The sequence below is a fragment of the Eschrichtius robustus genome, chromosome 3, assembly GCF_028021215.1.
Source record: "Eschrichtius robustus isolate mEscRob2 chromosome 3, mEscRob2.pri, whole genome shotgun sequence".
Classification (NCBI taxonomy): Eukaryota; Metazoa; Chordata; class Mammalia; order Artiodactyla; family Eschrichtiidae; genus Eschrichtius; species Eschrichtius robustus.
The window spans coordinates 179,247,172-179,274,347 of NC_090826.1; positions in this window are offsets into that span (position 1 = coordinate 179,247,172).

Sequence of the window (27,176 nt, forward strand, 5' to 3'; positions counted from 1 at the left end):
CAGAAATATAGATCAATGGTACAGGATAGAATGCCCAGAGAGAAACCCACGCACATATGGGCACCTAATTTACGACAAAGGAGACAAGAACATACAATGGAGAAAAGACAGCCTCTTCAATAAGTGGTGCTGGGAAAACTGGACAGCTACATGTAGAACTAAATTAGAACACTACCTAACACCATACACAACAATAAACTCAAAATGGATTAAAGACTTAAATGTAAGACCAGACAGTATAAAACTCTTAGAGGAAAACATGGGAGAAACACTTTTTGACATAAACCACAGCAAGATCTTTTATGACCCACCTCCTAGAGTAATGGAAATAAAAACAAAAATAAACAAATGCGACTTAATTAAACTTAAAAGCTTTTGCACAGCAAAGGAAACCATAAACAAGACAAAAAGACAACCCTCAGAATGGGAGAAAATCTTTGCAAATGAAACAACAGACAAAGGACTAATCTCCAAAATATACAAACAGCTCATGGAGCTCAATATCAAAAAAGCAAACAATCCAGTTAAAAAATGGGCGGAAGACCTAGGCATTTCACCAAGGAAGACATACAGATGGCCAAGAGACACATGAAAAAGATGCTCAACATCACTAATTATTAGAGAAATGCAAATCAGAACTACAATGAGGTATCACCTCACACAGGTTAGAATGGCCATTATCAAAAAATCCACAAACAATAAATGCTGGAGAGGGTGTGGAGAAAATGGAACCCTCTTGCACTGTTGGTGGGAATGTAAATTGATACAGCCACTATGGAGAACAGTATGGAGGTTCCGTAGAAAACTAAAAATAGAACTACCATATGACCCCGCTATCTCACTACTGGGCATATACCCTGAGAAAACCATAATTCAAAAAGAGACATGTACCACAATGTTCATTGCAGCACTATTTACAATAGCCAGGACATGGAACCAACCTAAATGTCCATCGACGGATGGATAAAGAAGATGGGGCACATATATACAATGGAATATTACTCAGCCATAAAAAGAAACGCAACTGTGTTATTTGTAGTGAGGTGGATGGACCTAGAGTCTGTCATACAGAGTGAAGTAAGTCAGAAAGAGAAAAACAAATACCGTATGCTAACACATATATATGGAATGTAAAAAAAAAAAAAAAAAAAATGGTACTGATGATCCTAGTTGTGGGGCAGGAATAAAGAGGTAGACATAGAGAATGGATTTGAGAACATGGGGTGGGAGGGGGAAGCTGGGGTGAAGTAAGAGTAGCATTGACACATATACACTACCATATGTAAAATAGTTGGCTGGTGGTAAGCAGCAGCATAGCACAGGGATATCGGCTCAGTGCTTTGCGATGACCTAGAGGGGTGGGATAGGGAGCATGGGAGGGAGGCTCAAGAGGGAGGGGCTATGGGGACACGTGTACTCATATGGCTGATTCACTTTGTTGTGCAAAAGAAACTAACACAGTATTGTGAAGCAATTATACTCCAATAAAGATCTATTAAAATTAAAAAAATAGAATTAAAAAAGAAAAAGAATCTCTATGTTGCAACTTCTCAGTCCCTAAATGTCCCAGTGCCAGGAAATGAAGTGAGTGTGACCCTAATATTTTTTACAATGCATATCAGACTCAGAAGTATCTCTGCCTGGAGCTCCTGACCTTCAGCTCATTTTACCTTCTCAGCCATATCCTAAATGAACCTAGGATGTTGCAGCCAAGACACAGTAGCAGAAGACACAGGACTTAAATGTCTTCTTAAAGACACAGGACTTAAAAGTCCCAGCAGGATTCCTGGGTCAGAGACAAAGGGGTTTATTACTCACACTATAACAGGCAGCATAAGCTTCATATTCACCCTGATTCCCCTTGTGCCCTAAGTCTCCTGAAGGCAACACAGAGAAGTCAGGGTAAATGCTAAACCCACAGTGGTCTGTGCCACAGCTGATATGCCCAAGCTTAGGAAACCGCCATCTTTTTAATGGGTTTCAAGCTAACCTGTCCTAATTGTGCCCCAGATGGAGACATTATCTTTACTGTACTGGACAGTAAGCAAACCTGCCCTGCGCTATACAAAAATCCTTAAAAAATGTAGTCTGGGACAAAGGCCCTTAGGGCTTCTGCCTATAAAACATACAGGAATTCAAGAGACCCATGGAGTATATCTCCCAGAAACACACCATTATGCCAAAGGGCTTGTGTTTAATTGGAGAGGAACTGTTTATCTCACCAGGTGTACAATGAGCTCAGTCAGGCTGCTCTTCTAATAAGAATGTACTGTTTACGTCAGATCCCTTAGCTGAGCAATTGCTGAAAGAACTAAGCCAGAGTTTATGACATTCCATAAACACCTCCTCGTACGATGGCAGGACTAGTGTCAGCCTTTCTCAGATTACCCCGATACGTCTGAAAACAGGCTGTATGTACTACTGCAGAATTTGGGGGAGGTGTTCGTAACAAATACTTAGAATGTCCCACTGTCAGGGTTCCTTAAGCTTTCCTATAGTGGTAGGATGTGGTGCGTCTTACAAGATTATGAGCAAGAAGATCCACACTGTGTTAGACATATCCTCATATTGTATGTTTGACGAGCAACCACCATCGCTTGCTCATATTAGAAATCAAGCCCCCTCTCAGATTATCTATTATCGTAAAAGATGTAGTTTCTCAGTTTTGCCTTCCAGTCTCTCACCGCCATTCCATCAAAAGTGAAATACATAGAAACCCCACAGGAAAGTTTCTATCAGCCTATATGGGAGTTTTATCCTGAAAATCCTAATTAAATGAGCACTTCAGTATTTCAACCAACTGCTCCCTATTTTTCTGAGAGAGCTTTTTCAACATATTATTGCCACTCTATCTATGAATACTAGGAGACTTTTTTTTTTTAAGCCAGGGGTCTCACTGCTCAATAACAGCAATTTGCTCAAGTGATCCTAAGATGTGGGGTCGGTCTGTCAGTGAGGGTCACAAACTAGGATTGAATGTGCATGGCCCACTCACTTTAAAAGAATTGGGGGGACAGAAAATGAGACAAAAAACAGAGGAGAAAAGACAAGAGAAATAATAATAAAAGTTCTTCCATAAATCCAACTAGTGTCTGCTTCCACATATTACATTTAAGTTGATCTGTATATACTGCATATTTTTGTGTATCTCCTGTGGCTTTCTAAATTATTATAAATCTGAACTTTCATCTCAGTAAGAATATGTTAAGTCACGCTAACTGATGCTGCAATTTCAGATCTGGACTTCTACGGGCCTTGATTGCTGATCACTCCTTGGAGAACAAGCACGTTGCTTTAAGAGAACATTTAAGGAAGTACGATACCAAGGGTGGTTCAGGTGGAATGGTGTGAACTAGAAAGGAGACAGGTTGAAATGCAATAGGTAGATTCCAAGCATCAGTTAGATGTTGCTTCAACTCCTGAGCAGAATTAGACTACTCAGGTAGGATCTATTTGAGTGAAATACATTCCGGGCATTTACAATATCTCATTGTAGATTACTCTACTAGGCTAAATTTAGAGTAATATGTTAGAAATACAAAGACTGTTAGAATGCATAAATAGAGAAAAATGAGGCTAACTGTATACTTCAAGATTCTGAAAAAGGGCAAAGATTGGAGCAACCCAAGGTTAAAGGTTAAATCTTGAGGGAATGCTGCAGATGCAAGGTTAAGAAGCATGAGGTCAATAAAAGGTTTGAGGCATCTGGAAAGCGAAAACAAGCATATAAGACTGGATGAAGACTGGAAAACATCTCAAAAGTAAATTACAGGATTTTTAGGGCAGTGAAAATATTTTTCATGATACTATAATGGTAAGCACCTGTCATTTTACATTCGTCCAAACCCACAGAATATCACACCACCAAGAATGAACCCTAATGTAAACTATAGACTTTGGGTGACTCTGATGTGTCAATGCAGGTTCATCAGTTGTAACAAATGTACCATCTGGGGGGGGGGGGTGCTGATAATGGGGGAGGCTGCGCGTGTGTGGGCACAGGGGGCATATGGGAAATCTCTGTACCTTCCCCTCAATTTTGCTGTGAACCTAAAACTACTCTGAAAAAATAAAATTGTTTTTTTTACAGTAAATGACTAGGGTTTTAGAAATTATAAAGCCATGAATTTTTCTAGAATGATAACCTGCTCTAAATGCAAATCACTCCATCTTCTTGGACCTGGAAACTGACAGAGCATCATGACTTTCTAATTCTAGTGGTCAAGCAGTCACAGATCCCAGCTTCAGGGGACAGACATATATCTTGCCTCCCAATGGCAGGGGGTGACAAAGAATTCGTGGCCCAGTAAAACTGCCACAGAAATGATAATATTTCTGTTTCCTGTTGGATCATCTTCTACATCCTAGTTTAGAAATCAGATAAGGAGTAGATAACTAATAAGGACCTACTGTACAGCACAGGAAACTCAATGCTCTGTAATGGCCTATATGGGAAAAGAATCTAAAAAGGAGTGGATATACGTATAACTGATTCACTTTTCTGTACACCTGAAACTAACACAACATTGTAAATCAACTATACTCCAATAAAAATGTTTAAAAAAGAAATCATATAAAGAGGATATACAGAAGGAGATGCAGTTAGAATGCAGGAAACCAGTTATGGATGTATTGTTAGAGTCTATGCAGAGTAGTGATCATGAAAAGGGGGATGGAGAGAAATTGGTGATCACATGGATATTCAGGAGGTGCATCCACAGAAGCTGGTGGGGGGGGGGGGGTAACTGAGAGATCAAAATCTGGATAGAGTGGGTAAATATGGTGTCTCTCATTAATCCAGATGCACTATACAGGATGAGGCACCACTTGGGGAGAATGAAAAGCTAGATAATGAGTCAGTAATGAATATGTTTGGTTTGAAGTAGCTTTGGTGAATCTAGATGAAGAGATTAATGGGAAATTGGAAAAAATAGATGTAGAACTCAATAATCCAGTATTTACATTTAGTGTTTAGGTTGTAGATAAACTCATGTAAGATTTCTTATGATGAGGATATAGTATGTGGAAAAAATAAGACTGAGACCAGGAAACTGAAAGCACTACTATTTAAATGTATGACAAGAAAAAGAGAATCCACTGATGGAGACAGAAGAAATGAAGCAAAACAGGAAAGGGATGTCCTGACAGCCAGATTTAGAAGGAGAGACAACTGGCTATTTGTAACGAATTTATTAATTTGGCAAGTATAAGGAATTTGGCTAGCACCCTTACGATTGTCATACCAGGCTCCTTAAGTTGTAAATGGAGGGAGTAAATACCAACAAGTAGTGTAAGAAATGGATCTTATTGTTCCTTCCTTGTTCTGTAAGAGTCACATTTTTTTAAAAATATTTATTTATTTATTTATTTTTGGCCACGTTGGGTCTCCGTTGCTGTGCGTGGGCTTTCTCTAGTTGTGGCGAGCGGGGGCTACTCTTCGTTGCGGTGAGTGCGCATCTCATTGCGGTGGCTTCTCTTGTTGCAGAGCACAGGCTCTAGGCACTTGGGCTTCAGTAGTCGTGGCACGTGGGCTCAGTAGTTGTGGCTCGGAGGCTCTAGAGCGCATGCTCAGTAGCTGTGGCGCATGGGCTTAGCTGCTCAGCAGCACGTGGGCGCTTCCTGGACCAGGGCTCGAACCCATGTCCCCTGCATTGGCAGGCAGATTCTTAACCACTGCGCCACCAGGGAAGCCCAAGATTCACCTTTTCTGCCACCACTTAAACTGGATTAAGAGAACATTTCCTCCCCCTAAGCAATATGCTCCAAGCCTGCAAATAAGATACTTTTCTTAATGTATTCCAGTACAGTTGAGATTTTCTAAACATTACTAAATTTGGCAGATTAAGAGAAGGTAAATAGGCCCAGCCAACAATAAGCAACTACTTAGTCTGACTTTCACTTTGTGGCACACAACATGGAGACTTCCCTGCCTAAATCTCTATCTGCTTCTGTTTGGCAGAAAACATATCTATTTCCAGTAATAAAAACAATCTTGGGACTTCCCTGGCAGTCCAGTGATTAGGACTCCATGCTTCCACTGTGGGGGACCCGGGTTCAATCCCCGGTCAGGGAACTAAGAGCCCTGCAAGCCACATGACTTCAAATGTCTTCTACTGCTGTCTAAGGCTCATCTTCCAGACAACATTTCCTAAATGAGGATCCCCTAGTGATTGACAGGGATGATCTTTACCTCAGAGTAACTCCAGGTATAAACCTACTCAAAACAGCATTGTCTTCATCTACAGCCAAAGCGCTCAGCTTCAACAGAATCTCTTATAATAACAAGCATTCTATAAAACTCTCTGTGCATTTATAAAATCAAAGATGATATGACTTAAACTTACACAAATACCTTTAAAGCTAGTATAATTACATAACTATTATATATGAAATTACAAAGTAGCTTATAATAAAATAATATGTATTTCACTAAATAAATGCTCAGGATGGATTAATTAGAAAATGTAATAAAGTAGCCAGTTGCTGCACCTCAACATATAATCACCATGAACGTGACAACTACAAATTCAGACTGGTTCAAATGTGTTTATGTGTAACTTATATGCTGTACCACGAGTTATGTTGCTGTTGGTGACACGATTTTATTAAATGGTGAACAGTTCTTTGAAGTTCTGAACAAAATCAAATATATATATCCCCCAGTATATATAATTATTATATTCTTTGGGAATTCAGTGTATCCTGAAAACATGAAAAATTACTTGTGCTTTATATGTAAAAACGAGGTTCCAGGTTTATGATCTGAAGAGGGTTTTTGTTTGGTTGGTTGGTTGTTTTTTTTTTTCTTTCCACAAACCCCTGCATGTGAATGTCCAGTAGGGTATTAAACTTAGTTTATAACAACTGAATTCTGTGAAGCATTATCCTGTGCTCTACAATGACCTGGGCACCCTGCCACTCCTGGCCAAAAGTACTCCCTGATCACCGTAATGACAATAATATCGTCTAAATTACCAAAATGCTCTTTAGAGTGTTGTATGATACCATGGAATTTCTACGCCTTACAGCTTCAACCTGTCAGAAACACAATGTCTATTATCACTGGAAACTTGCCCTTAATTAATAGCCTCTGTATAATAGCTGTGTCATAATACAGCCAAATGAGCCTAATATCCATTCAAGAGATGAACAAAAACAGTAAATGATGAAAAGTTTTCTTTATTGAGGGCATGGATGATGTTAGCAAGAGTACTTTCAACAGAATAGAGGGAGAAAAAGATTTCAGCAGGTGAAGTCATTTTTCAAGAGACTAAGTAATTTAAGCCAGCAAGAGTGTATGCAGCTCATGCATATTGGTTGGTTGCTCAGGAAAGAGAAAGTTTTTAACATTTTCAGATCTGCTGAGTGAGGCAATGTAACGAAATGAAGCAAATTTAAAATAATGACGTAAACATTCCTTGAAAAATGCGTATTGAACACAATTTTAAACTTCATTTTTAAATTTTTTTTTTTTTTTTCAAAAAAGAAGAAATTGCTGGGGCTTCCCTGGTGGCGCAGTGGTTGAGAGTCTGCCTGCCAATGCAGGGGACACGGGTTCAAGCCCTGGTCTGGGAAGATCCCACATGCCACGGAGCAACTAGGCCCGTGAGCCACAATTACTGAGCCTGCGCGTCTGGAGCCTGTGCTCCGCAACAAGAGAGGCCACAATAATGAGAGGCCCGCACACCGCGATGAAGAGTGGCCCCCACTTGCCGCAACTAGAGAAAGCCCTCGCACAGAAACGAAGACCCAACACAGCCATAAATAAATAAATAAACCCAAAGTTTAAAATATATATATATATATATATATATAAAAAAAAAAGAAGAAATTGCTAATATTTCCTCTTCTACCCACCTTTGGCTTTCATTCCATTCTTCTGTGCTTTTGTCTAGCTAATATTCCCATACTCTATGTTTGTTCTGCTTTCTGGTCCTAAAAAAAGGTCATCATTAATGTATTATTTATTTAAGTTTTTGGGAAAGAATACTCACTTACAATTTGGCAGATTCATTTAAAATTGCACTTCTCAATTTCAGAGTCATTAACAAGCTTGCCTAATTTAGTATCATCTGCAAAACTGATGAGCAGATTTTCAATTGCTTTGTTCAGGTTATTAATAAGTTTAGAACTCCAGGAATAGATTAATCTTCAGGATTTATTCTTCTGTAACTTGACCCTCTAAGGATAAAACTTTCACAACTCTTCTGAGTTCATCCTCAGTTCAGTTGTTCACCTTCATAAGTTGAAAAAGAGAAAAGTAAGATTTCTTAAATAATGTCAATATAATTATGATGAAATGGTAAGCCGTTCATTCACACTGTTGGGTCTACTTGGATAGAGAGTGGCCTTAAAAGCTAAACAAAGAAGAAGACCTCATATATATATTCATTGCTTGTCTAGTATTATAGGGATAGTGATCAACATTTAACTTGGGTTATGCTGTTTATTTTCCATAATGACCCTATGAGCTAGATATCTCTTTTACCTCTTTAGTAAGATTTGAAACCAGAACTCAAAGAAAGTGAATTCTGAATCCAAATTGCTGCCAAGTATGCTTCTTTAGATACCACCAAAAACATTTTTTTAGGTTCTTCAAATCTCTTCTATGTTTCAAAGTTTTGTTAATTTGGAAAAGGAAAGAAATAGAGCAAAAAGGAAAGAAGCTGAAATTACTAAGTACCTAATGTGTTCCAAGTATTTTAAATAGCTGTTCATTCATTTTTAGTCCCCTCATTCTTTTCTGGGAAACGTATCTTAAATGATTATTTTATGTTCAATTTGTGCTTTACTCTAGCCTTTTCATGGTATTTAGTGTCTAATGAAATGTTGACAAATGACTTCTTAAAATTTGCTGTTAGAAATGTTATGACAGGATAAGGAAAAGTTCAATATAATATGGTAGCACAGAACAGAGGGCCTAGCTAGATGTAAGGGTCAGGAGACAGGTCCAGGAGGAAAGGGTGTTTAGAAACTGACTTGATGCATGAGCTGAAGTCAGTTAAGATGTGAAATATTGTGTTGCTTGGTTGACTAAGCAAACTTTCTCTGTTTGTTATCCAATGGGCATCTCCATGAACATGTTAGCCATTTTCCAGGCCCACTTACAGTTAGGGGTGACCATGAGATCCTGTTCTGGCCAAAGAGCTATTAGATGAAGTTGCGGGGGGGCAGGGTTGCTTTTAGAGAATATTTCCCTTTCCCTTGAAAAATAAGCTTCATAGGAAAATCTTTTTCCATACTTTTTTCCAGTGAATGATTCTTTTTCTCTCTCTTTTTTGGGAAAGCCTTCTGAAAGTGTTTTAATCTACTTTTTTCTCCTTAACATGGAAATGAGTCTCTAAAGAGATATAGAATAATACAATTTGCCCACTGAGGAAATTGGAAATTAAGAGAATGAGAATGTCTTTCCTAATTATATTTTCCTTTCAATTAATTGTATATTATACAATTGGTGGGAGTATGATGGAGCTGTGTACAATCCAGGGAGAGACTGCAAATCCAAGCATTTGTGCCTCTTCCTTTCTGTAAAATAAAGAGCAGTGAGAAGATGGGTGTCTATATGTTGGAAATTTCTCTTATGAAAACAGTAACTCTTGGGGGTAGAAGATTATAAATTCAAATTAGCTCTGTTGTGGTACAAAATAAAGTTACTCCCAAGCAACATGCCACAATAATAAGAAGAGGAAAGCAGTGAAATTAAACTCATTAGATAAATGAAAAAAAGCAGGAAGTATCTTATTCTTCTTTGGAGACGGGATAAAAAGTAAATAAAAAGAAATCTGTTATTTGCAAGTTGTGTAAAATGTGTCTATTTGTTTATACACCAACATTATTTTTACATTCTTATATCTGAACATGTGAATTATTCAAAGAACTTAATAATGCTATTTTCAGTAACATATAGATGTTCACATAAATATTTAATCACTGTACAGACTTTTTACAATAGTTCCTTGTATCTGATTTAAGATTACAGGATAATTTGCAATATATGACAGTCCTTTATTCTCTGTTTTATGAGTTCTGAAAATTTGCTTACCACACAAAAGAATCTGAATTGAATGTAACACAACTCCATTTTTAAAGCTTATACAACTGTCTTAGCCCAATATTGCAGAAAACGTCACAGAATACTTGGAATTGTTACCATTGTTCTAGAATCTATCCAGATGAATGTATTTTGAACTAGAATCATGATAAGGGTCTAGACATAATGGTGAATAATATATCATATGATCAGTTTATGTTTTGGTTTTTGAAACTTCTTTGTACAAACACGCACACATTTTAGACACGAAGAACACATTTTGATAACTAACATGTAGAAAAAGTATTAATTACATTTGGTTTGCTTTATAATTTAGTGAGCCATTGCTCAATAATTCATTTAGTTATAAAAGTTCAACAATGAACTAACCGGAATATACTGAACTACACATCCAATTAACTTACTTTAAAAGTGATTCCTTCTGAGATGTAGGTTTTAACTAAACTTATTGTGATCATCATTTTGCAATGTATACATATATTAAATCATCACATTGCATACCTTAAGCTTACATATGTCATATGACAGTAATACCTCAATCACGCTAGAAAAAAATTTCAATTAAAAAAATTACATTTTGGTGCTGAGCCATATTTATGCACAATAAAATTTTAACCATTTACAGCAATGCTACTGAACTTCAAATACCCTTTTAAAAAATACAGTGTGTCTTGTCTTACCACTAAATATAGTACTTTCACATGTTTTTAGTAGACCTGATTTACTCCAACTTTAGAATAAATATAAACATTTACTTAGACTCCCACCCAAACAATGCTAATAATCTGATAAAAATTCCATGTCATTCCCTAGCAAACTTTTCTTGCCTATTCCTTAAAAGAAAATTGGCATAAAGAAAAAAGAATCAAGAATAGAAACAATTTTCCAGCAAGAAAAATTTATAAGAAACAATGAAAGTTTCATTTAAAAAAACCAAAAAATTATATTAGCCTCTACTTAATTATAGTGAGTTAGTAAAGCACTCAGTAGGAAGAGATTTAAATTTTCATTTTGATCAAAATTAAGACGGGAATAATTTAAACAAGGAATATCCAGCAACATCTCCCATATATGAGTTATGTTTCCCTCTGATTATTTACTGCTTTAATATTGATCAGTTGGGACACAGGAAAAATATAAAATGTCAGAAAATAAGAGATTTTCTAGTTTTTTTTAAGTAAAAATTCATTTTTCAGTCAAATTTCCTTACAACAGAAAAGTTAATTACAATTCCAATAAATGGTCAACATGAAATATTTGAACTAACTATCCAAACACTTTTGACTTATTCATAGTTTTTTTCTTTTTTCTCCAGAGCTTAATTCTTCAACAAGCCTTTATAAATATGGTTCTTTTCCACCAAACTTTTGAAGAAAGTTAAGTTCTAGTCAGAATCCCATCAAAAGTCTGGGTTTAGGGCATCCCTGGTGACACAGTGGTTGAAAGTCTGCCTGCCAATGCAGGGGACACGGGTTCGAGCACTGGTCTAGGAAGATCCCACATGCCGCAGAGCAACTGGGCCCGTGAGCCACAACTACTGAGCCTGCGCGTCTGGAGCCTGTGCTCTGCAACAAGACAGGCCGCGATGGTGAGGGGCCCCCACTTGCCACAACTAGAGAGAGCCCTCGCACAGAAACGAAGACCCAACACAGCCATAAATTAATTAATAAAATAATTTAAAAAAAAAAAAAACCTTATTAAAAAAAAAGTCTGGGTTTATGCTTCTTTAGTTTCAAATTACATTCAAAGTCATATGTTGTATTAGTCATTTATATTCACTGAGGCTTGGGATAAGATTAAAATCAAGTTATGCAGCCTGTTAAGACACACCTGAACAGAATACCATGCTGTGTCCTGTGCTAAGGATTTCCACTCAGGCATAGAGACCAATCTTTTTTTCTCAAAAGTAATTTGTAATATATTAAAATACAAACACACTGGCATACAATATTCTGAGGTTCTACACAGTTGACCCTTGAACAACACAGGTTTGAACTGCCTGAATCACTTATATGCAGCTTTTTTTCCAATAGTAAATATTACAGTGGTATACCTGGGGTTGGTTGAACCCACAGATGTGGAACCTCAGATAGGGAGGGCCCGACTACAATTTATATGCAGATTTTCAAATGGAAGGAAGGCTGGCATCCCTAATCCCCCTCCACACCTCCGCCCCCCCATGTTGCCCAAGGGTCAACTGTGCTGTACAACATACCTGCAAAAATGTTTGCTTGTGGAAATTACCAACAGTTCTATCAAACTACCCATCTCAGCTATAGAGAAAACGAAATATCTCCTAACAAATTATGGACTAAGAAGTTCTAAAATTGTCCCACATCTAGACATTCTAGATAGATATCATTATTTGTTTATTTATTTATTCATTCATTGAAATACAGATCTAAACACTGAAGAAACAAAAAAGGGAATCGAATCCCCAGGAGATAACCGTGAATGGCTGCTATCACTGCAGCGTGAGAGTGTGGCAGCCCCCTGCATCATGGATCCAGTGCAGAGGCTGAGTTTCAGCACCTGGGCCCATGTAAAGTGAAGGTTGAAAAGGAGACCCCAGAACAAAGGCCAGGATCTTTAAAGGCTAAAACCCCAGTGAAAGAGGAATTCTTAAGTCCAGTCCCTTGACCAAAGAAAATGTCAAAATGTAAATTTTTTAATGGTGGCTTTTGCAGGAAGAAATATATATATTTGAGATATGAAAGCAGTAGGTTTTTGAAGACCAAATTCTCACTATTCTCATGGTGTCATAAGTCAAAAAAAAAAAAAATGTTGACATAAATATCACTCCCAGGATAGACAGTTGAGAAAAGCAAACCCCAAATAAATCTTCCTCAGTTTATGTTCCTGCCATGGAAAGACAGAAGGTACACTTCATCAACAATAAAACTACGGCAAGGGGGGAGATCCAGGTAGGAGTAATGGAGCCCAAAAATTCAGTTGGCTACATATGCCACAGGCAACACAGGCTAGAAAAAAGTGTGTTCTTAAACAGTGAAAGCACAATTACAAAACTATGTTTAAAAAGCCAACATACTTAATAGTGAAACATTAGAAGCATTTTTTTCTTAAAAATCAAGAATGATAACAGTATGCATTAATCATTTCTTCAATGTTAACAAGTTACTAAACTATACATATTACACAATACCATATATGTTTCATTTTCATATATGAAACTATAAAATATATAACATTGATAATATGCATGTAGCAAAACTATAACACTATGCATGGGATTGCTTTATCCCAAGTTCAGCAGAGTGCTTATCTCTGGAGGAGAAGGACACAAAGGGTAAGATTTAGCTGTATTTACTGAATTTATTTTATTTTTTAAAGAGAGATCTGTTATAAATAGGGCAAAATGTAACTACTTCTTACATTTTTATGGTGTGCACATGGGTGTCCGTTACATAATTTTTAAATTTCCTAGAAGTTGGAATAGTTTAAAAATTGAGGTGTTAACTAACCTTACTGTGGTAATCATGTTGCAATATATGTGTATCTAATCATCATATAGTACACCTTAAATTTACAATATGTTACATGTCAATAAAATCTTAATAAAACTGGAAAAAATGATAAAAAATTCTAAGGTAATTTTTGTTTACTTAATTTTTACAAAATCTCTAAAGTCATTTTTGTTTACTTAAGATTTTACATAGTTATTAAAATTATAATTTTAACTCAGAAGACTATAAATTTTTAGTGTCTTCTAAAAACATAAAGACTAACAGCAGAATAGTTAAGAAAAGCACTTTCAACATTGGGAATCATTTTGCTAAATTATACCTGTGATTTAAAATAGCCACTCTGAAGGTCAATTTAGCAACTAATATCAATTAAGGCTGTACCTTATTAATTATCAATATGTCAAAATCTTATTGGTTTATGATTTTTTTTTATAGGAAGAGAGCCATACAAATAGATCAGGTGAAAGTGCCATCAAGTTATTAATCAATAAGTTAAAAGGGAGGAAGTGGAGAGGACTTGGAAACATGCCTGATTTCTATCTCTGGAATTTGGTAGCTGTCTCATCTAAAAAAAATAAATAAATAAACACCATAAACAACTGACATTGTTTTAAAGGCACAGTTTTTTACAGCCATCAGCATTTAGAGGGGTTATACTGAACTTTTGAATTTATGTCAAGTAGTTTTGGCTGTTATTCAGGCACTCAACACATTTCAGCCATTCAAGTTGTTTACAGTCAGTGTCATTTCTGATTGGGTGCTATAGGTAAATATTGTTAAATGTTTATAACATTACCCTTGCCTGTAACTTATCACATTTAACGAAGGTAACATTCAAAGAAACTGTAACTTAATTTAATATTTCTGTCCTCCTCAAAAAATTTTCCACATATAGAACAGGAGTAAAATTTTGGAACACAGCAAAAGAGTGATGCCTAAAATCTTTCCTGCTATTTCAGTAGAATAGTGATGAAATGTCCAGGCTGCTAATCAAGGAAGAAGAATACTGGAATATGTGTTAAGAGAACTCTAATCTACAAAGTTACGCTTAAAATAATGGGCTCCAACCAGATGATACTGAACTTGGAGAACACATAATAGTAAACAACTAGACAAGTTTGAGAGTCCATAGTTTGGAGAAAAACTTTTAAATAGTTCTGGAAGTTTAAAAATACACATATTTACCATTTTCAAACTTTTAATTAGAAAATCTCCCAAATACTGAGGATAAAAATGTTTGCAGAAGTTTATTAAAATATGCTATTATGTGGTGTTTATTTGTATGCATCCATAAAATATTTAAATGTATGATTGTTTTATCAGTTGATACGCATACTCTATAACATGTCTAGGGAACCTGAAGGATTAGTGTTGCAATTTGCTTCAACAAAAGCTACTTGGTATATATACAGAGGACTGGCAAAATCTTCTATTCCTTATCTCTAAAAGCATATGTCTCTGAACTTTATAGGTACACATTCTATTCATTCATCAAAAGTTTTCTTAATAGACATGTGGAATATCCAACTTAAAATATACGGATTTGGGAAACACTGTTTAGACTATGAACTGGCCAATCACACATTCTATGTGTACTGTCATATTTAACACGATATAACATTATGTACATTAATGTTTGGAACTCAGTTTCTCAGGACTCTAATAAAACCATACTTTAACATAGTAAATTTACTAGCTATTTATACATAATCAGAAAATCTGCATTTTCCATTAAAATTCATTTCATTTCACCGACAATGCTGACTTACACACTAAATATGTATGCTAACACAGAAACTGAATTTGCAGGTGATAAAATTCTGAACGTTTACCTTACCTAAGAGTAACCTCAGATTCTAATAGTATAATTAACTGATGTCACATATATTATCACTGGCTGCTCCATATGTGAAGATGTATTTTTCTCTAAATGACACATTTTTATAAAGGATTTAACACTAGTTATACAGAGTCTTTTCATTAAAAATGGGATTTTACTCTTTTTCAAAAATCTAATTTCTGTCACTTATATCTCTGCCTTCTTGAGGCCATAGTTAATTATCGTAGTACAAGTGGGATAAAACTAGCTTAAAGGTTACATAGCAGTGCTTTTATGAAAACCTTTGGCTTTATTCTGCAAATCTATTTAGGGAAAAACTAATGAGCTTGTAGAAGAAAGAAGTAGCTCATAAAGAATTAGGACCATGTAACTAACTGATTCCCTACAAAGAAAAATACTTGCATGAAAGAGATTCATGACAAGATTTAAGAGGACAAATGTTTATGAATAACATTCTAAATGGCTGAAGTCAACTGTGCTATAAACCATCTGGCAGATTTAAGTCCTAAATGAAATGCATATGAATTACTGCCATTTAATGGACTATTTAATGGACTTATGAAAAAATTATTTGGCAAAACAACAGGTTTTCAGTAAGAAGAGTCAATCTTCCTGAGGACCAAACCTAGAGAACATTTCCTCATCCAAATACGAATAATATACAGGATCAGATGACATATTCTCTGAATTTCCGAAAATAAAAGCCGTATTTATAATGTGTAAATAGAAGATACACATGCCAGTGTCAAAGATAACATTTATCAGTGTGACAGAGCGACATCCAAATCCATAGTCATCGATCACCAAGACGAATAGCCTTTCTGAAGAACAGTAATATTATACCTGCATAAAATTTTGGAAATAGCAGTAAAATTTTGAAGCATGGGTTTTCAATGTATATAGGTTAACTTGTTAAATTTTATTAAATCCATCACCTCACTCGATGATAAGATAATATTTGATGAATATTTCAGTCAGATGTTAACACTGCAATAATATATTGTAATTCATAGTTGATCAGAAACAAATCCAAAACTGTTGTCCTCTGAGATTTTCAATTATTATGTTGGCTGCATTATTTTTATATAGTCAAGCAGAAGATGGCAATTATATCACGACAGCTTTGTGTTTCCTGAGTCACTGGTGTGGCATTGTTATTTAATTGGGTGAAATAATTTCCTCAATTATTTCATAATGTTCTGTGACATTAACAGGCTTAACTCTTTTTTAAACATGAAGCTAGGTAGAGGGAGGCAAAGAAATTAATACACAGCAATTATTTATGTGAAGAAAAATTGTGTGGGCTGAGGGTATGACATAACTGTTGATATTCTAGGAATTCTCCTATCGAAGCTGTGATTTTAAAACCATAATCTATATATTACTTTAAATAGTTCTTCTAAACTATAATATCTGGAACAAAATATATTTAAAAACTGCCCCAGTAGCTAGGGTAGGAGCACATGCAATAGAAAGAAAGACAAAGGTAGATTGTTTAAATGTTGTTTGTAGATGATTAACTCACTTATTAAAAGTGTTGTACTTATGACAACTAGTATCATGTTCCTTTTGAGACACAAATCTAGTTCACAGAACCAGTCACCTAAACCTAAAATACTATGTATATTTGGTTACTTCGTATAGGGCAAAAGAAAATGAGGGCAAAATTTGACTCATCACATACAATTTTATCACACTACTGGCACATTTGAAGATGATTCAATACTCATGGCTTATACACAAACATCAGGGCATTTTTTCCATATTCTACAGCAGGGTTTGGTGAACTATGGCCCACTGTCTGTTTTTGTAAGTAAAGTTTTATTGGAATACAGCCACAGTACAATGGTAGATTTGAGTAGTTGTAACAGAATCCATGAAGCTCTCAAAGTCCCAGATATATACTATTTGGTTCTTCACTGGAAAAGCTTCCCAAACTATGGGAACACATCTAACTTTCTTATGGTTCCACTTCTTTTTTTTAGCAGCTAAATCAGAAATCCATCCATTTATTTAGTTTTTTGTCTGTATATTATCAGCAATTTTTTAAACATCTTTATTGGAGTATAATTGCTTTAATCCATCCATTTATGCAACAAGTAGATATTGGTCACTGCCATTATGCCAAGTTCTCAGCCATCTAAATACCAGTGATACAGAGAAGAGAAAGACAGGCGAGGTTCTGATGCCAAAGTCGCTACCTTCTAATCTGGGGAAGAAACAATAATAGACAAGAGACATCACTTAAACAAGATTAGTTTCAGGCCTGATTTGTAGGTTGAAGACATTTTTCAAAAGGACCAGTTGAAAGAATATCGGTGGGTAAGACTGGAGAGGTGCCATTAGATTGAATCACCAAGGAAAACTCTGGAGAAGAGATGACATCTGAGCTGCAACCTGAATGAAGAGTGTTATCCACGCAGACACTGGGGAAAGGGCTTCCAGGTGGAAAGAGCAGCACTGTCAAAGGTCTGCAGGTAGGAATATGCTTGGGTTTCTTTTCAGAGAAAAGCAGTGCTGCTGAAGTATAGCAAGTGAGAAGACGGTGGTGGTATCTGAAGAGATATAGGTGAGAAGTAACTGGCATTTCCTCACTAGGTTGTTCCGAGTATTAAATGAAAATAAATTACAACATAGAGTAGGAAGTAACATAATGGCATTAACATGAGAAAAACATTAAATGTCCTGATGTCTCACTTTCTAAGCTTCAGAAAATGGTAATACAATTAGACATCTCTTTCCTTGGCTCCTTTAAACTAAGGCAAGGGATACAGTCTTGGGGTAGAGATGAAGTAAGGGAAAGGAGAGGCATGGATGGATCCTCCAAAGGAGAACACATTTAACGTTCTTTCTTTCCCGAAGCCCTCCTGCAAGCTCCACGCGTCTCACGGAGCGTCTCGAGGCCATACCGACCTTCATCTCCACAGTGTACAACCTGGTATTATGTAAGAAGACCTCGAACCTTTGGAGTGTTCCTGCCCATGTGGTGAAGGTCTTTTGTATCTGCTCTACGTGTTCTCCTTTAAAGTGCTCCCCAATGACTCAGATTTATATTTATAAAGGCACACTATTAATCTCCAAAGGAATTACCAGATACCCTAAACGAAATATATTCAAAAGCAATAGTTCCTTTATCCAAAGATACTCTGTCCTTTCTATATACCCTGTAAACTTTGTATCCCAGCTTTATTAAGATGTCTTCTTTGGTAAAAACAGACCCAGCACTTAGAGAGAAGTCGTGGGCTAAGGGACGAAATCACTCATATTTACCCAATAATTTACACCTAATAAAATGTCATTTTTCATTGTGGCAGAATGTAACAGTTACCAACCTTTTAAATCAGGGAAACTTAGGTTTGAATGTGGGTTTTCTACTGACTCAGCTTATGAATTTGAACAAGGAATTAATGTCTCCAAGACTCATTTTGTTTATCTACAATAGAGGTAACAGTATTTACTTTGTAGGGTATTATTGGAGGTTAGAAATTAATGATTGTAAAGAGTCTAAGGAGGTACCTATTACTCATTAAATTGTGTAGATAAAAATAACAACCACTACAATTTATTAATCATCTGCGATTTGCAAGCAGTTCAGTTAATACTTTATATATGCTATACATTATTTAATTATTAAAGTGGTAGCCTAAAATAGGTATCACTGGCTCCAAATTACTGTGAGGATCCTAAGTTTTAGAGACATTTAAAAGAAGCCAACAAGTCCCTAGTAAAGTCTGTATCCAGGATTTATTGATACATCAGTTTGTAAAAACAGTGCTCCATTATCTGTGTCCATGATTAGTATTATTCCTTTGCCTTGTGCCTCTGACATGGCACAGATATATGTCTTCCTGTCGTACCACTGGCTCCTCTTCACTGATTTGACCTCTTTTCCTCATAAACACAACACCTACATACTTGGCTCCCACCTGGATAGCCCCTGCAGAGCCCCTGGGTATCCTGTATGATAAATCTGGATAGTCTTTAATGGAAATACCATGCATCTCACACTGTCCTCAGCTATCAGACATTTGATGTGTCATTTTCTTACATGACACAGAAGCTGGGCATCACCAACATTTTTAAAAGTGGACTGAATTCTTCCTTGTCAGCTCCAGTTTACTCCATATAGTTTTTTTTTATTCAGACAAAGCTTCTCGCAATTCCCCAAACACTTGATAAACAATCATGTTACCATACCGCTTCTCATCCCTTTCCTGCAATATCCTCATTTTATTCCTTCTATACTCACAAAGACCTACTTTTTCCTCAAGACACAGGAAAAAAAAAAAAAAAAAAAAAAAGGAAATTGTTTCCCTCATCCCAATCCCCAGACTGAGATTATGGTCTCAACTTCAGGTTTCTCCAAACATTTCATTTGTAATTCTACTACAGCACTTCACTGGAAGCACCTGTCTCATGTATGGCACTGCAAAGAACTTGAACCCGTGAATTTAACCTTTTTCTTTTCACTTTTGCGTATTCAGTACAAATCAGCTTTATTGGCATTCATAAAAAGTTGCAGTATAAAGAAATCATGTCAAACCTAACCTCCCAGTTCATCCCACCCTCCCCTTCCCCCTGCTGTGTCCACACGTCCGTTCTGTCTGCGTCTCTATTCCTGCACTGAAGATTAGGACTGACATATATACACTACCATGTGTAAAACAGATAGCTAGTGGGAACGGTATAGCACAGGGAGCTCAGCTCAGCGCTCTGTGGTGACCTAGACGGGTGGGATTGCGGGGGTGAGAGGGAGGTCCAAGAGGGAGAGGATGTATGTATACATATAGCTGATTCACTTCATTGTATAGCAGAAACTAACACAACATTGTAAAGCAATTATACTCCAATAAAAAAAAAAATCCTGCCATTTAAACACACACTTTTTTTAGACTCCTACATCAGCGGCCCACAGTGAATAATGCACCCCTTGCACAGTCCGCCCTGCACTGACTCTGGGCTTGGACATACAACTTCCTTTGACCAAGGACATTATCAGATATGATGTTAACAGAGGCCTAATAGACACTTGCACATTGGGTCTTATCTTCTTCGAAAGTTTTTAGAAACCAGTCTACATTGTGTAATAAACGCAAGCTAGACTATTAAAGGGTGAGAGACCATGGAGGACGAGAGGCCATTGTGTACATTCTAGCTCCCACTGAGCTCATAGTTGATAAAAATCACACGAGTAACCTCAGCTCTACCATGTGGAGCCGAAGAACTGCCCAGGTGACCAGTCAACTCACAGAATCATGACAAGTAACAATTATTGTTTTAAGCCACCACCTGTCGGCTAATTTGCTACACAGCAAGAAACACTGAAACAACCCTCTAAAATCCTGTGTCATAAATATAAAATTTCTTATATTTCGGGGGCTCTGTCTTTGCTTTTGAAATTTGGTTACAGAGCATACATATTTCCACAACTTGGGGACTTTCCCACGACACTGACCAGAACAAGCAACTGAGATGGTCCCAGCTGTTCTAGTCCAAAATGTTCCGGAAAGTGTCTTCCACTTAAAAGAAAGAAAAAAAAAAAAAAGGACTCAAATCAAACAAATGATATCAGCCATCAGCACAAACAGTTACAATAAACCAAGGGAGCAAGGTTTTCTGGGATCCACGATATACTCCTGCATTTCCCCCAGCAAAACCTAATTGTTTCTGACATGTCTGTCTCTTCTCTGTTTCTTAAATGCATCTCCTCTATTTCTTGTCACTATTTCTAACTGTGCTGGATATCTTCCGCTTGCCATTTAGTTTAGACGCAAATTTCCATATTTCTTTACCCTGCTCTGTGGTCAGTACAGACTGGGAAGCTGATCAATAGGGACTACATGAGTAACCCTCCCTGCTCTCTTTCAGGAAGGAGAGCGTAGCAGGAAATTGGAATACAGGCACAGAGTGAGGCTGGTGATTTATACCCACATACACATTGTCCTCCTTCAAGCTTCTTCTGAGCGTCACTTGAAACAAAGTCACAGTGCTTCTCAGGGAGCCCCCTCTCTCCATGTTTTGGTAACTCTTTCAACCCCTTGCTCCTTTGAACCAAAGGTATTAATGGTGCCTTACTATCACTAGCCCTAGGAAATTGCACAATCCCTTGGGTTTCACCAGAGTTTGTCCACATTTTTGTCTTACTAAATGCCTCCCAACTTGCCCAAATTTCAATATGCCATCATTTCCTTCTAGGGCTCTGATTTACTGCTTGAGTAGGTTTTCCCTGTTTTAAGATTTATTTGTTATTTATTTATTTTATTTTATTTTATTTTTGGCTGTGTCGGGTCTTAGTTGCGGCACGTGAGATCTTTCGTTGTGGTGCGTGGGCTTCTCTCTAGCTGTGGCGCGTGGGCTTCTCTCTAGTTGTGGCGTGCAGGCTCCAGGGTGCGTGGGCTCTGTAGTTTGTGGCACCTGGGCTCTAGATGAGGCGCGCAAGCTCAGTAGTTGTGGCGCGCGGGCTTAGTTGCCCTGTGGCATGTGGGATCTTAGTTCCCTGACCAGGGATCGAACCCGAGTCCCTTGCTTTGTAGATGGATTCTTTACCACTGGACCACCAGAGAAGTCGCTGAGTAGGTTTTCCTAAAGGCCATTCATACAAATGTCTCAGCCCACTTACAATCTAGCTATCCCTAAATAGACACTACCGCGAAGGTTCCAGGTAATATTCAGCCAGTGGTACCACGGTTACTCTTCTCCTTGAGTCAACACCACATGTGCCACTAATATCCTATTAGTATGAAGGTGTCCATCCCTTTACATGTTATATAGATTTATAAATTCATGTTCACTCATGAAAAGAATAGAAAATAACAGGAACGCTGCAGAGATGATTAAAAGAATAACAAAAGAACTGTTCAAAATAAAAGTGTCTTTTTCTTTCTTAGGCCTTCTTTCTTTGTTCCTGTATTTTCCTCTCTCTCTTTCTTATTTAGAAGAAAAATACAGGACAGTTGACTCACATGTCTCAGAAATCATTTTTATGTCTTTGAGAGTTTTTTCAGAATGCTTTTTGAATCTGCCAGAATGGCTTTAAATGAACAATGCTTTACACAGTCATAGCTACCGCTTATTTGACAAGTTTCTTCCTTCTGACTGTTTTGTCTTTGAAAGGATTTCTTATCAGATGAAATTTACATTCCTTCTCATTTTTAAAAAAAAATTGGGACTTCCCTGATGGCGCAGTGGTTAAGAATCCACCTGCCAATGCAAGGGACACGGGTTCGATCCCTGGTCCCGGAAGATCCCACATTCCGTGGAGCAACTAAGCCCGTGTGCCACAACTACTGAGCCTGTGCTCTAGAGCCCGCGAGCCATAACTACTGAGCCCATGTGCCACAACTACTGAAGCCCGTGCACCTAGAGCCAGTGCTCTGCAACAAGAGAAGCCACCACAATGAGAAGCCCATGCACCACAATGACCAACTAGAGAAAGCCCGCACGCAGCAACAAAGACCCAACGCAACCAACCAAATAAATAAATAAATAATTTTTTAAAAATTTAAAATATTGTGTTGTGTGGAATGAGGACTCTATAATGAAAATATAACCCATGTACATCTTACCAAGGGCATTAGAGGAGCTGGTCAAAGTCAAAGCTTCAGAGAATCTGAAAGCTTTAAGGGAATACACAGAGGCTTCTGGAGTTGTCATTATGAGGTGCCTCTTGTTTGCTCATGACTCCAAAGCCATATTGCTAGATAAGCATTTAAGAATAGATTACCAAACCGAAAATGGTAACTTGCCATTTATTCTCTTCTCTACATATCTAGGCAATCAGGTCTTGTCTATGGAAAAGGACTTTGAAAAAAACACAGCAGTAACTGTTACTATTTAGTAATATTTAGTAAAATTCTCTGTGATTTTAGGAAGCCACTATCATTGGGCTCCTGTAAGAGAAATAAAAACAAAAGTATATGTAGAATTTCCCTGATATTTTAATTTCCAAATTTATATGCATATCACTTAAAAGAGTCAAAATGTGGGCTCAAAAGATTAACAAGTAGAATAGATTACTATAATGCAGATATTTCATGTGAAAAAGTGGCAAATTAAAAAAAAACTTCAATTTAAACCTTACATTTCCTATAGCTACACACATGCACATACACAGACACATGAATGTGTGTTTGTATATATGCATATATATATATAGTATTCTTCTAGAACTTTATTTACTAAAATTATTCAATAATGATTTTGATTATGCTGTTTCCATTATAAAGGCCAAGGTTAATCAAAAGGAAAGAAAATGCTCTCCATGTTTATATAATCCATTAATGCTGGAAGAAATTTGAAAAATTATACTAATTGCATCGTACTCTATGGTAAACGCCCTTGATGTTGATGTTTATTCAGCTATTAAGTAATTTCTGTAAGAAAAGAAATTCTAACCTATAACTGAGACTGAGCTGGCTCTCTATGTAAACAGATCAAATATATTGAAAAGACTGAAGAGTTCCAATTCCCCACAGCTTTTTACAAATCAGGATTAAGGGGAAGCGTTTTGACAAAAGGTCCCCAGAGACTATTAAGAAAATGCAGTAAAGCTGCTTGTTGCTTTTAATCTTTAGTATAGTTGGTATACTTTCTTCAAGTACCTAGGATAATTATATTTGGTCCTCTGGGGTAACAATTTTTGCCCTTAACATGATTTCTAAGATGCTTTCTGCCCCTATATTGACAAACAAAAGAAATCAAACAACACATATCTGGGATGGACATTTAATAAACTGAATCATCTCAAAACACTTCTTTGTGCGTGTGCATATGTCTTGACAATTTTCCAAACTTGCATAGACTTGGTATCTAAGTTACAGAAATTCAGCTGAGTATACCCTATGAATAAGTCATGTCTGGGCTACCAAGAATCTTTCAAAAAGGAAAAATGAGCCTTCAAGGAAAGAGTTCGTGGTAGGGAAAGTGCAAAAATACTGGTAAGGAAAACTTATTCATAATCAGAGAAATAATACATGATGTGATTCCTCTGACTATTCTCTAGCCTGCCCTAGTACCTCTTGGGAAGAGAAGAAAAATAAAGTAGTGAAAACTCAAGTAGTTTTACCAAAATCTGTTTATGACACCAAGATCCCAAGGCAGCCCTTACAGATAGCCTAAAATGCAGAGCAACCCAAGGACTACCGTGTTAGTTTGCATGCAATCAAGAGAGAGAAATGACACAGTAATTTGAACAAGGAAAGCTTAATATTAAAAGCACAACAGAAACCAGGTACAAACATTATTCTATAAACAATGAGGACAAGCTAATACAGGTTGTCCTTGGTCTGGCTCAGACTCCACCACAGACTGTATTAATCAGTAGTTAATACCTTACATTCAGGTTTGGCTTTAGGTGTCCCTGGAGATTAACATTAGGACTGCAACTGATTCTCAGAGAATCCTTTACTTTCACATCTACACAACACCTAGATTATCTCTCAAAACAAAAGTCAACAGTGACACTGCTCAAAATCCAGCATTTCATCTTATTCAGCATGAAAACTACAGTAACTAGAGGAGCCCAGAAATCAAATGCTCTGGGGTTCCAACCACAACCACCGTCTGACCCTGTGTCTCCCTTCAACCATGGATGACTCTGCCCCAGTTACACTTGCTTTTTTGTTTTGGCCAAACATACTCTAAGAATGCTCTCAAATCAGGGATTTTGTGATTTCTCTGCCTATAACACTATTTCCCAATATATCTTAAGTCCTGCTCAATGTCATTATAACAAAGACTTTCCTGACAACCTTACGTGAAATGACAACCACCTATGCTCTTATCTTAAATCACCTAACATTATTATTGTCCCCCTCCCCATCCCTCAATGGCAGGACTTTGGTTTGTTTACTCCTATATCTGCTTATGTTTTAGAACAATGAAGGCATTCAATAAGCTACTCTTACCACTACAAGCTGGAGTGTTCTAAGTCTTGGTCTAGAAGAACCTTTATCTCTTCTTATACATAGCACTGAGCCCATCATATGCTCTCAATAAATACTTGAAATAGCATTAGTTGTTGAATAAATGAATGAAGGAGTTAAAGTGGCATTTCTAACTCCCTTGTTATGAATCAGGATTTTTGTTGTGGCTGATACAAAACAGAATAAGCATGGTCCCTGCCCTTCATGAACTTAGGTTTTACTTGTTTGGGCCAACCATAATGAAAAAAGGGTAGTCAAACAATACGCTTGATGTGGAAGAAAATATAACTTGGAAGAATGTGTTGCAGTCTGGAGTAGTTCATGAAGGCTTCCTGGAAGAGGTAGTAACAGAGCTTAGTTCTGAATATACAGAGTTAGCAAAGGAAACCCAGAGCATAAAAATAACCCAGCCAGAGAGAAGAGCATAAATATGATAGGGAAATATGAAATGTGTTTTGGGAGAATGGGTGAAACTAGGATATATTTTATGTTCCAAAGATCACAGGAGAAGAATGCCAGCCTTTCTTAGCACTTTATAACTTTCTCCCTTCAAAAGGATGTCTAAAAATTACATCTATAGATTCAGAGCAGTTCACACATTCAGGTTATTTTAGGCACTAGTAAAAAGGTAGTTGACCTCATTATCAAGCTTAATTAAGTTCCCCTATTCTTGCTTCTTACATTTCTTACCTTGACATTGACACAAATACAAAATCTTTTCCTGGGCTTCTAATCCTTTATTTTTCATTCTCTCAGGTAGCTTTATGATGACTCATGTCTGAAGTCTTGAATTGACTAGAATGTATGACTATAAAAACCGGAAATTCTCTTCCTGTTTGGCTGAATCCCTACACTTGGAAATGTCATTTTCATGTGCTGAGCAGGTATCAAAATGGTAACGTTCCTTTGCTGTTTAATATATATTACCACCCTTAGGATTCTCAAAATTGGAGTCTAAACTTTCAGGGAGGTGGCTCCCAGATGGTACCATGTGCTCTTTCCTAGCTAACCCTAGATATGGCTGCATAACCCCAACTTTGGCTGCAGGTGACTCTCAATCTGCCAGATGGGCTGCAGCCTGTTTTCTCCCAATTACAACAAGACTGGCAGCTCTTTAATGAACTTTAAAAAGCAAATGTATATTACTAAGAAAAAAAGTTATTTATAATATACATTACCAAAAGTTTAGAAAATTCTGGTGCAAAGATAAATATATTGGAGTCATCTTCTTAAAGACACACTTGTATTATTAAAGTGAATGAACTCATGAGTTTTTGAGGAGATGGATTTAATATACATTCCCAGAAGATTTAACATATATTATTAGCACTAGTTATATGTGCTTAATTAAGGATAAGGGAGGTAGAGACAGGGGAATACAAGGTATTAGGAAATCAAACTGATCCCTAGATGAGAGAAGTGATGCTTGAAGTTTTAATAGCCTTGTGAAACACCAGAAATTGCTTCAGATTAGTTTTCATGATCAAAAAATAAATGCCTCTTATGCAGCCCACTCATGTTAAACAAACAAACAATAGTTCTTTCAATACATTATGTAGTTTCCTTAGATCAGATGGGAAAATTGCATATTTCCTAGAATATACGTATATCCTAGAATCTATGTAGATTGATTTAGAGACACTTTCAAATAGAAATTGATATATATTTAACTATTTATCTTCAAATTTATAATGAAGACATTTTTCAAATGTGTTTATCTTTTCAGTAAGAACTTAGCAAACATATGAATCCTGTTATTTATCTATTTATCAGAATATTTAAAGTATGTCGTGAATGTAACGACAACTCTACACCATGTACTCTTGATAGTCCATGTAATTGTTATTATTTTCTTTTTTCACAATTTTCCAGTTGAT